Raw genomic sequence first — 11,715 nt, forward strand, 5'->3', positions numbered from 1 at the left:
GGTTATAAATAGTGTGTGCCCCCTTATTCACTCATCCATTCATTATTTACTTTTGAGTTAATAAAATTCTCTTTGAGTTTTCGTTTAAAAATTTTCTTTTGAGTTTTTTTTGAAGAGTTTTAACAATCTTTTTAGATTGTAGGGATCATCTTCAAGTTTTTTCTTGCCAAGTATTATTTTTAGATGTAACACCCCTAACCCGTATCCATCGCCGGAATAGAGTTACGAAGCATTATCGTAAAAACGTAACTTATAATCATTCATTTCTAAAAATTTCGTAAATCATATCATAGTTCATTCAAACACATGATATTGTCCCTTATTTAAGCCCTCGAGGCCTTAGAAACACTTTAAAAACGATTCGAGACTAAATCGAAAACATGTGGAAACTTAAGGAAAAAGATAGAAAATTTCACATTGCAAGGGTCACATGGTCGTGTGACTCACACAACTGAGACACATGCCCGTGTCTCAGGTTGTGTAACATTCAAAATAGGGACACACGGCTGTGTTCGTACCCGTGTAACTCTCTGACTTGGACGACACGGTCAAGTCACACACCCGTATTCCAGGTCGTGTAATCTTCGAAATGGCATCTCAAGCCTGTGTGCCAAGCCATGTGCTAAGCCGTGTATCTTTCGAAAGGCAAATATTAATACCTACAAGGGACACACAGCTGTGTGGACAAGAAATAGGCCAAATTCAAGCCATTCCTTTCACCCAATTCAAGCACACCCTTACAAGCCATTTGCACATATGACCATGGTATCAAAACATGCTCAAACATGCATAAAATGACCAATTTCAAATGTCCAAATTCCATTCAACCAATATGACATATAGGCACCTCAAACACATACATTAAACATACCTAAATATGTGCATATTTAACCATTTATCAACTAATTTGTTTTCGTGCCAAAACATATCACAATTGACACATACCAACCTTACCATAATGGATTCATGCCATATCAAAATAACTTTACCATTTGGTCCACTTATCACATGCATCAAAATCATCTAAATGACACCAATCTAGCCATTACCAAATGGTTCCAATAACCAACATATAAACATACCATATTTCAATCATGCACATCTATTCAAAACCTTTCCAAAGCATACCATAACTTAACCATGTTGTGGTCAATTCATCACCTACCATTTTAGCCATTCAAACATGCATTAACACATTATCAAAATAACACACACCAATATGGCATCAAAAGTACCAAGATTATACCAACCACAATGACTTATATATGCCAAACTCATCAACTAACATGAACCATAAGTCCACCTATACATGCCAATATAACCTTGATTAAGACATCAAAATCTACCAATATAGTCACTGGATAGTGTGATAGATCTCTGACGAGTTTCCAAATCGATCGAGCTTTTGATAATTTGTAAAGTAAGAGAAAGATGACTACGTAAGCAATGAATGCTTAGTAAGCTTGTATAAACCTTTAATATGACATTACAATTCAATAATGAATTGTATAAGTTAAATATAAACCTATACCAATACCTCAATATTTATCAATTACATAACCACCAGCTTACAAATGAGTAAGACTATCAACATCACATATACTTATCATTCCTAGCATAGTAGGATTTTATAAGACTTTGAACCATTCCATTTACTTAATTTCCATTGCATTTACTTAATTTAGCTTAAATAACAACATCAATTCACTAATTAGTATATTTGTTCATGAACTAGGTATATTCATCCATAGTATATGTAAATTTCTTACATATAAGTACATCTTTCAACTCAATATTCCCTTTTCATTATATTTCATTTCAACTATGAACTTACCATTTTATTACCTTTCCTCGCCCATTTCATATGCATAACACACAAGACATAAGCATAATATCAACCATAGCTGCAGGTTAGTGCATTTAAACATAACTCTTTTGGAATCAACTACATGATAAACCATTTTATAAGAAATTATATACTTTGATTTATACCACCTTTTCATGAACATAAGCTTATTACCATTTGAACACTTACCATTTCAATGTATTTCATTAAGATTAAACACGATATAATCCAATCATAGCTTGGCACAAGCCTAAGCATCATCCACAACACATGTTAGAGCATCAACTCCTAAATCACTTAAAATAACATAAGGTAAGTCATATACATGAACAACATCATTTGAAATTATCAATTTCATAAACATAAACATACTTTCATTGAACATTACTTTTTCATTCTTTTTATAGATTCATGACATAAGGAATTTGAATACCTACCATTCTTTCCCTTTTCATGCCCGTTGAACCACTTAGAATAACATCGGATACACGGGAAAGCTCACATAAAGTGTGCTAATCATATAGTCGTAGCTCAGACGAGCTGTAAAATGGGCTTGCTTACACAAGCTGAAGGTCAGAATGTAAGCTCCACGATGCTGCTCACTCAAGCAGATGAGTATCCGTAACTAATGTCAGACCTCAACCATCGGTAGGACATTTAGGACTAGCACCCGAAACATGGTAACCTGGGTCTGCTCACACAAGCTGGCTGTCAAAATGTAGCTACACGATGCTGCTTACACAAGCTGACGAGTATCCACAACATATGCCAGAACTCAACCATCAGTAGAAAATACAAGACCAGCACTTGAAACATGGTAACCCTAATGACATGTCATTTGTATCTTATATATTCCTAAGGTTCAAACAGGGCTCGATAGTCATCGTACGTCGTTGGATTTCCATCGTTTCTTTTTATGATAAATTGCATAATGATACATAACATATATATTGATTCATTTGCATTAGAACACCATATTAAAAATTCAATTTAATCAAAATTTAAGTGATTATAGTTCATACGAACTTACCTGGCTAAATTGCAGAAATGTCAAAGTATAGCGGCTTTTTGGTAATTTTCCATTCTCCTCAATTTTCCACTCGATCTTGATCTAATTAATAATTTCATTCAATTTATTAATTTAGATAGTAAAAAAATTACCCCTAAAATTTTTGACATTTTTACAAAATTACCCCTAACATTTTACTTTTATTCAATTTAGTCCTTAAGCCTAAAACATGCAAATTAAACATTTTTAATGCAAACCCATGCCAACCGAATATTCATGGCACCCAATACAGCCCAAATTTGTAATAATTTCACATCAAAATCTTGTATTTTTACTATTTTAACAATTTAGTCCCTAATCGGTAAATTCATCAAAATTACTTAACAAAATACTTATAAATAATAACTAATACCTCAAATTCATCATTTAATATTTAAAGTCACAAATATTTATCAATGGCAACATTCAATATCTTTAACAATTTCAAAAATCAAAGGTACGGGTTATCTAAACCTAGTTGCAACGATCTAAAAAACATAAAAATTATTAGAAACGGGGCTAAAACGGACTTACATCCATACATGGAATCTTGGCCGAAGCTTCAAGGTCTAACAATGACTTTCTTCTTTTCAAATTCGATGAATCAAGGAATTGAAAAGATGATAAAAACTTTGTTTTATTTAATTTATCAAATTACCATTTTACCCTTGGTTAGTAATTAATTAAAACACCAAATCTATGTCCACTAACTCCTTAAATGGTTTAATTACCATTTAAATCCCTTTTCCTTTATTCAATAACCCATTTAATCACTCAAATCAAATAGTGATCAAATTTTACATCTTTTACAATTTTGTCATTTTCAATTAATTAACTATCGAAACATTAAATTTTCTTAACGAAACTTTAATACAACCTTAATTAATCATTTTCTAAAACCACTTGACTTTAGGGGGTTACCACTTGAACTTAATTAATTATTTATATAACATCAATTATCATATCAATTAATTATTTATATAACATCAATTATCGGATTTGTGGCTTGAAACCACTATTTTCGACACTACTAAAAAATGGGTTGTTACATTAGAAGGGAAAATTAGAGTCATTTGAAGGGGGTTATGGATTCATCTTGTTTCAAAGGCTCCTTAGGACTTTTTACACATGCCATCTCCATCTTTTCCATCTCTTTTCTTTATTTTCTTTGTTTTTCTATTCTATTCTTGTTATTTAAATCTAATATTTCATTTGACTTAATTCTAGGTCTTGTTCAATCAAGAAGGATGTTCTACTATCTTCTCTCATCAAGAATCACCTAAAAATAGGAGTTCTTTTCTTTTCTTGTTGATTTGAATTCTTTTGTTACAAAACAATTTTTATTTTGCTTAACTCTTCATTTTAACAAACTATTTTGTTCTTTTGTTTTCAGATTTGGTTGAGGGCTTCTTTGAAGTTCAAGAATGGTTTCTTCTAATGCAAGAAAACCTAGTTTGATCATTCTTGGACTCTTTTTCCAACCACCCTCTCTTTCTTTTGATTTGGGTTTCTTTTTCATTCAATTTTGTTTAATTACTATTTTTTATTTCTCTTGTTTAAATCTCATTTTGACATCTTTTTCTAAATCAATAACAACCTAAATTACTTTAAATATTTGGTTCTCCATTATTCTTGGCTGGCCAAATATTCTTTTGATCTTTCCTTTTGATTTCATTCGGTTTTAATTGTTATTCTTTCAAATCTTTTCTAACAAATTGTTTTCTCTTATTTGGCAACCTTGAATTGTTCCAAATTCATCAAGAACAAGTCTTCTCTTTCAAACTGACTTGGACTCCTAGAAACCCTAATTTTTCAATTCAGTTTACTTATTCTTTCTTGCTTTTTCAACCCATTTTATTTGCTGCCTTTTTATTAAATTAGATCCAACTTGGATTGTTTTGTTTTCAGGTTTAGTAAAATCCAAATATCCTAATTTTTCTAGAGCCTTAGGATAAATATACGACTTGGAAAAGCTTTCAATCTTATTTCGTACGTGTTTCTTATCAGGCTTTATGCATTAACCTATGATTTTGGAATCTAAATTATGATGATCTTCCGTTAACCGTCCAAAAATGCATGTATGTAGACCATTATGCTTTTGTATTTCCAAATCTACTTCTTCTTTGGAAGTGAGGCATTTATCTACCAATTAAACCCATTGCCAGATTTAACTCACTTGCCAACATATTTGGTTGGGGTTGACTCCACCACCTTATAATTTTAGGAGGGTTTAATGTTGTAATGCTTCACGATTGCTAGTATATTCTTTTTCGACGAAAATTATGTCCCAATAGATAGATCACCAAAATGTGAAGTTGGAAGCTTAAGAGACGGTAATATATCAAGATATTCAGGGAACTTTAACGCATCCATTGCATCTTCATCGATCAATTGCATATGAGAGGAAGGTTCATATGGTGGGATATCCACTTCTTGTTTGACGACATCCACTCTTTATTGGCTTGAATATCACCTTCTTGTTCAACACCATCTGCTTCTTCATCACAGTATGGATCACTAAATCCTGTCACATTCGTGTTGGCATCCCTTTCCTTTCTATACAACCTTAGCTACTGAAGGTTGTATCACTGTGGAAGTTCCCACTCCGTGTAACGCCTCAAAATTTCTAATTTCGTTATTGTGAAAATATTACACAAATATCCGCCAGCTTAAGTGGTTATGAGTTCTAAGAGTGTTTGGAAGGTCCTAAGTTCAAGCCTTCTCTTGGGCAAATTTTGGTATTTTGAATGAATTAGGTCTTACTCTTGTTCAGTAGGCTTTTATTTGATTGTTGGTAAAAATTTATCAAAATGGGCCTGCTAGTCTGGTGGTTAAGCGGAGTAGTAGTGTGTAGGAGGTCCTGTGTTTGAGTCCCTGCGCAAACAGGGGAATTGATTTTTGTTTGAGGCGTGTGGCATGGTGGAGTTCAAATTAAACTAGACTGCTAAGCAGTTGTGTTTTAGTGGGTTACTAGGGAGTGTTTTTAGGAGATAATTGAGGAGAAGTTATCAAAATAAGATTTTCTCCTTATCAATTTTCTATTTTTTTTCTTTTCCCAACAAATTTTCTAACGTTAGACTTTTGGTTCTCTGCCGTGTTTTCTCCCTTCTGGTTCACTTTTGGTTTTTGTTCCCCTTTGGCCGAATCTTGTTTCTTCTCTTTCCCCTCTATTTTTGTTTTTATATTTTTTTTACAAGTCATCTCTTTGGGTGCAACTTTCGACTTCATCTGTTTCGGCGCTGTTCAAAGGTTTTAAGCGGATATTCCAGTGTGTGGAGATGACTAGTTATCGAATTTGTTGCAGTTTCTGAAGGCTCGGGTTACTTCACACAGAGAATCGATACTAAGTGTGTACTCGAAGCGTAAAAAATGGGATTCGGCGAAAATTCAAAATTGCTTATTGTTGAGAAATAAGAGAAAATGATATGAAAAATTGTAGAGAAAGGAAATAAGGGTGTTATAAACTTGGAAATCAACATTTTGCACTAAAATAATTTTGGACAGCAGCAGTAATCTAATTTTGAAAAATCATCAAAAATAGTGGAAATTGAGTTAGAGGTTTAATAAAATATGAAATTAAAGTTTATTGAGTCTAGTTTTTCATGGAAAAACAGTGTAAGCAATGAAATTGTAAGTTATGAGATATAATGAATTTTGTGAGACAAAGTCAGAATGGTTTCGGGCTCCCCTATGTTGACTTTGGAAAATCATCAAAATTTGTAAAAAAATAATTAGGTGCTTAAATATATAGGTTTAAATCCTTAATGAGTCTACTTTCAAGAAAAATAAATGGAAACATCATCCAAATTTCGTACTAAGAGAGAAATAATTTTTAGTAAGGAAATGTTGAAGTTGTCAAATAGCAGAATAGGGATAACTTTGAAGATTTTAATGTACTTACTTGATAAGCTATAAATTCTGAAAATTTTATGGTAGAAAGGTATGTGAGTCTAGTTTCGAAAACATCAAGCGGATCTTAATTTGGAATTCTGTAGCTCAAGTTATAAATAATTTTGTGACAATGACTCAAGTAGACAGCTCTAAATGATCATATTAGTAAAAAGTGGAAACATATATGAATATTTAGCTAGCATGGGTTACATTAAAAATGGATCACACGACCAAGGCCAATTTGGGTCAAGTGGGCTACACGAGCACACACGGGCGTGTAGGCCCATTTTTACCGAAATGTTTCTAAGGTTGCACGGGTCGCCTAAGTCGACTGTGAACCTACTGTAAGGTCGGTAAGCACTACTTAGACCTCTAAATGTGTGAAATTGGTTGGATGATATTTGTACTAAGCATGTTAATATTTGAGTTGAATATATGTACTGAAATTGCATAGTAGCATATCATCCATGGTATGTTGCATTGCATTGGGTTGGGGGTTGTTATTTGGAGGAAGTGTACTGAAAGGCTTTAAGCCTAATTCTTTGGCGACTCATTTGCAAACTCTTTATTTTGTGCCGCATTCGGTACTACTTGGAGTGTAGGGATGGGTGGGTTGATTATATCCCACATGAAGTGTAGGGTTGGACGGAGATGGTTTGTAGATGCTGGTTGGGTAGGATTTTGTTATTGTATAATTGTTACTGCTACTGATACTATGATGGGCTAAGACCCTACTGCATTTTTGACACTGTACTGAGTGGGCTAAGGCCCAAACTGTCACTAAAAAGGGCTTAGGCCCAAGACGGTTCAATTGTGCACTGTGAATACTGATTGTTTGTTTGTTTCTGCGGGATTACACACTGAGTTTACGTAAACTCACCCTTTTTGTTTAATGTGCACAGGTAATCCCTAGACTTAGATGGATCGGTGCGACGGAGGACTCAGCGGTGACCACAGTAATTTTTGGACTTCATGGTTTTCAATTACGAATTATGATTTGATTATTATTGATTATTTGGGTTGTAATTTAAGGACCCTCTGAGACTTTGGTTTTAAATTTTGAGTTTTTATTTATTTATTTTACTTTATGGATTTATACTTACTGGTCGTAGGAAATTCGGTTTTCAAAAAGTTAAAGTATTTTCTAAACGTATGATCACTTAGACTGTTTTATTAAAGCTTCCGCAACGATGGATGTTTCAAAACAAATGTTTTAAATGAATAAAGACGACTTCCTAAGTTCTAATAAAGGTTTATTAAAGATAATAACATGGAATGTTTTCATCGTAACATTGAGGTTTCAAAAACACTATCGTGTGACATTGCCAGATACGGCCATAACATCTAGGTTGGGTTTGGGGTGTTATACTCCGTTATAAGAAAATGAATCTTTATACGGAGGAGGTACAGATGTTGATGGTGTAACGAATTGGTATAGATATTCCAGACTAAATTCAAATAAAAATCCAACTCATATACAAGAGATCATCATTCAACAAAGTGCGGTATACTGACATGTATTAGTAGAATCACATTGAGGATATAGTACTCTAGACATCATGTGATATGATGTTATTAGGGATTGGGGTTTTGATGGAATGAAGGGATAAAATTAGATAAAAAATTAATTTTGAATTTTTTTGCCCAATGGATGCTTCAATTGACTGTTGGGTAAGGGTCTAAAATCACCCCCTAAACCAACTATTGTAGATTTTTTTTTTTTTTACATATTAAAGTCGCTGTGCAAGGGGGTTCTTTTAGAAACAAATATTTTTATATATATTGAAACCACCATGTAAAAGGCACTTCCAAAATAAAAAAAATGTTTTTTTATATCAAAAACGACATGTGTTGAAGCTCGGTAAAATGTTCTTTTTTTATATCTTGAAATCTCCATGTGTGGGGGGCACTTTTAAAATAAAAAAAAAAATTATTTCAGAAACCACAAGTATCAAAGCTGGGTAAAATTGCCTTTTTTTTTGTAATATTGAAACTGTTGTGTAAGGGGACACTTTAAAATATATATATATATCAATCAGAAATGACACATGTTGAAGTCAGGTGAAAATGCTACTTGACATGGAGGTTTCACTTGCTTTCAACATGTGTCGTGCTATAAAAAAAATTTATTGTGAAATCATGAGGCAATTTTAGAAAAAATAAATTATGTGAAAGAAAACTATAATATTTTTCTAAATAATTATTAAAAATACAATATTTTATAATAAAATACAAAATTATAAATCATAAAAATAATTGAAAATATGGAAAATTTTTAAAAAGTTATCAAAATTATAAAATATATGATAATTCTTTTTACAAAATTTATTAAATATTATAAAATATCATAGAAAATTATAAAAGCTATGAAAAATATTAAAATATTATTGAAAATTATAAAAATTTAAAAAGTACCACTCTTTGTTTTCTCACACACACAATCGTATATATTACCTCAATCCATCTTTTATCAACTTATCTCGCATCACCTTTCAAGCACCTTAAATTACAAAACACTAAACTTATCATCTCTCAAGCTCCTCACTTAACACCCTTACATAATTCCGATCACTATAACACTTTAAGCTTCTTATTTCTTTATTAGTGAAACCATCATCACCTTCTGCTAACTCACAGCCTAACAAGTTTTAATGACTTTTTTTTTTATAATTTCTATAATTTTATCAATTTTCATAATTTTAATTATTTTTATCATTTTAATAAATTTTTTAAATTTTTTTTTATAATTTTTATGATTTTTAATAATTCTTAATATTTTTTGCTACACTACTCAAACAATCACCCAAGTTTTAACGCATTCTTGTTTTGGATGCCCTATTTTTTTTAATTTAGTCACTCTCGTTAATTTAATTTCTTTTTGTAGTCACTCGATAATTAAAAAGCTTTGGTCACCAGATGAAAATACTAAAGCGATATACGGTATAATAATATTTTTATTTTTAAAATCTTTTTGAATTTTTATGTAATTTTCATTTTGAATTGATTATAGTTATAACTTTTTATTTTTAGGGTTATGACTAAGTTGATAGGATATGTAAACATTGAGGAATAAATTTGTTAAAATTTTTAGAAATATGATTAAATTGACTAATTATGTAAAATATCAAGGGCTAAAATTATTATTATATCAATAGAAACAAAGCCACATCAATATTTTCATGTAGTATCCAAAATATTTTAACGATGGATAGACTACAAAATGAAATTGAGTTATGGAGAGTAGACCTGTCCATGGGCTGGGTTCGGGTCGGGCCCGAAATTTTTTTTGGCCCGCCTCTTGGGCCCGGCCCGGCCCGTCCCGAAATATGGGCTTGAAATTTTGTCCAGGCCTGGCCCGAGAAAAATATCATAAGCCCGAGCCAGGCCCGGCCCGGCCCATTTTTTAATAAACATTAAAAAAATATTTTAAAAATAATAAAAATAAAAATAAAAATATTTTAAAAGTATTTTAAAAATAAAAATAAAAATAAAAAATATATATTTATTATATTCGGGCCGGGCCGGGCCCGGGCCAAAAAAGTGGTGCCCGAAGCCCGGCCCGTTTTTTAAACAGGCCTCATTTTTTTGCCCAAGCCCATATTGCGAGTCTATGTTTTTACCCGAACCCTCCCATATTTCGGGCAGGCCGTCGGGCCGGGCTGGGCCGCCCGGCCCATAGATAGGTCTAATGGAGAGCGGGTAAATTAATAAAGGCCTTTTTTCTGGTGACCAGAACAAGTCTGCGTTAAACTATGGGGCAACTATCTATGTGATTTACCCTGTTTTTTTTTTTTTTCTTATAATTTTCTACGATTTTGATTTTGATTTTTTATAAATTTATCTTTTAATAGTTATTTATATTTTCCCTTGAAAACAATTAATTTGCTAAAGGAAAAAGGCAAGTGTGTTAAATTAGACCATTAACCGGATAAATTTTCATTTTGATCACTTAATTAAAAAAGTTATAATTTGATTCTTGAATTTTTTGAAATTATTTTTATCACTCAACTGTTAAGTGATATTTTTTAGTTGATTTAATAATAATTTTAGTCTTTGATTTTTATACATTCTATCAATTTGATCCTAATAATATATAAAATGATAAAAATTGAATCTTTTAAAAATTAGAAAATTCTAAACGTTAAAATTAAAATTAAAATTAAAATTAGAATAAAAAGTAAAGAAAAATTTCAAAACAGATAAAATGAGAGAAAATGAGGAAAAATTATTTTAAAACTCTAAATTTTCTCTCTGTATTTTTTGTATAGAATTATCCAATATCCATTATTTAAAAAAACATAAAAAGAATAAAAGATTAAGCAAAATTATTGGTTCTCTTGTTTTTTTACCTCTTTGATTTTCTTACATGGCTTTTTCATTATAAGAAAAAAATTCAAAACATAATTTATATTTATAATTTGGGTTTTGGAAAATAATTTAAATGAATTGAAATTTTGAATTAAATTTGAAAAAGAAAATTTTGGTATATTTTGTATTTTTTTTAAAAATGACATCAAAATCAATTTCACAAGCCTTTATAATATCAGATTTTGATTTTTTAGTGGCTTAAAACTTGACTCGAGGATATTACTAATTAGATTTCAAGAAATATTGAAGAAGTATGCAATGATCTAACTTTTTTTGGTTTTGTTTTATTTTTAATTTGTTATTGGAATCTATTGAATGATAAATAATTTTATTTACAGTATATTTTAGTTATTCAAAACCAACATTTTCGATAATTTATTTTTCTAAAATTTTTATATAAAATTTTCTGTTTTTAAATATTTTTAAATTTTAAATAATTTTTATATAGAATCAAAGTCGAATTGACAAAAAAATATAAAAATTAAGGATTAAAATTATTATCACACCAATTAAAAAAGTGTCCCGAGGGACCAAAAACCAAATTTGAAAAGTTTGTTGATCA

The sequence above is a fragment of the Gossypium raimondii genome, chromosome 13, assembly GCF_025698545.1.
Source record: "Gossypium raimondii isolate GPD5lz chromosome 13, ASM2569854v1, whole genome shotgun sequence".
NCBI classification, from domain to species: Eukaryota; Viridiplantae; Streptophyta; class Magnoliopsida; order Malvales; family Malvaceae; genus Gossypium; species Gossypium raimondii.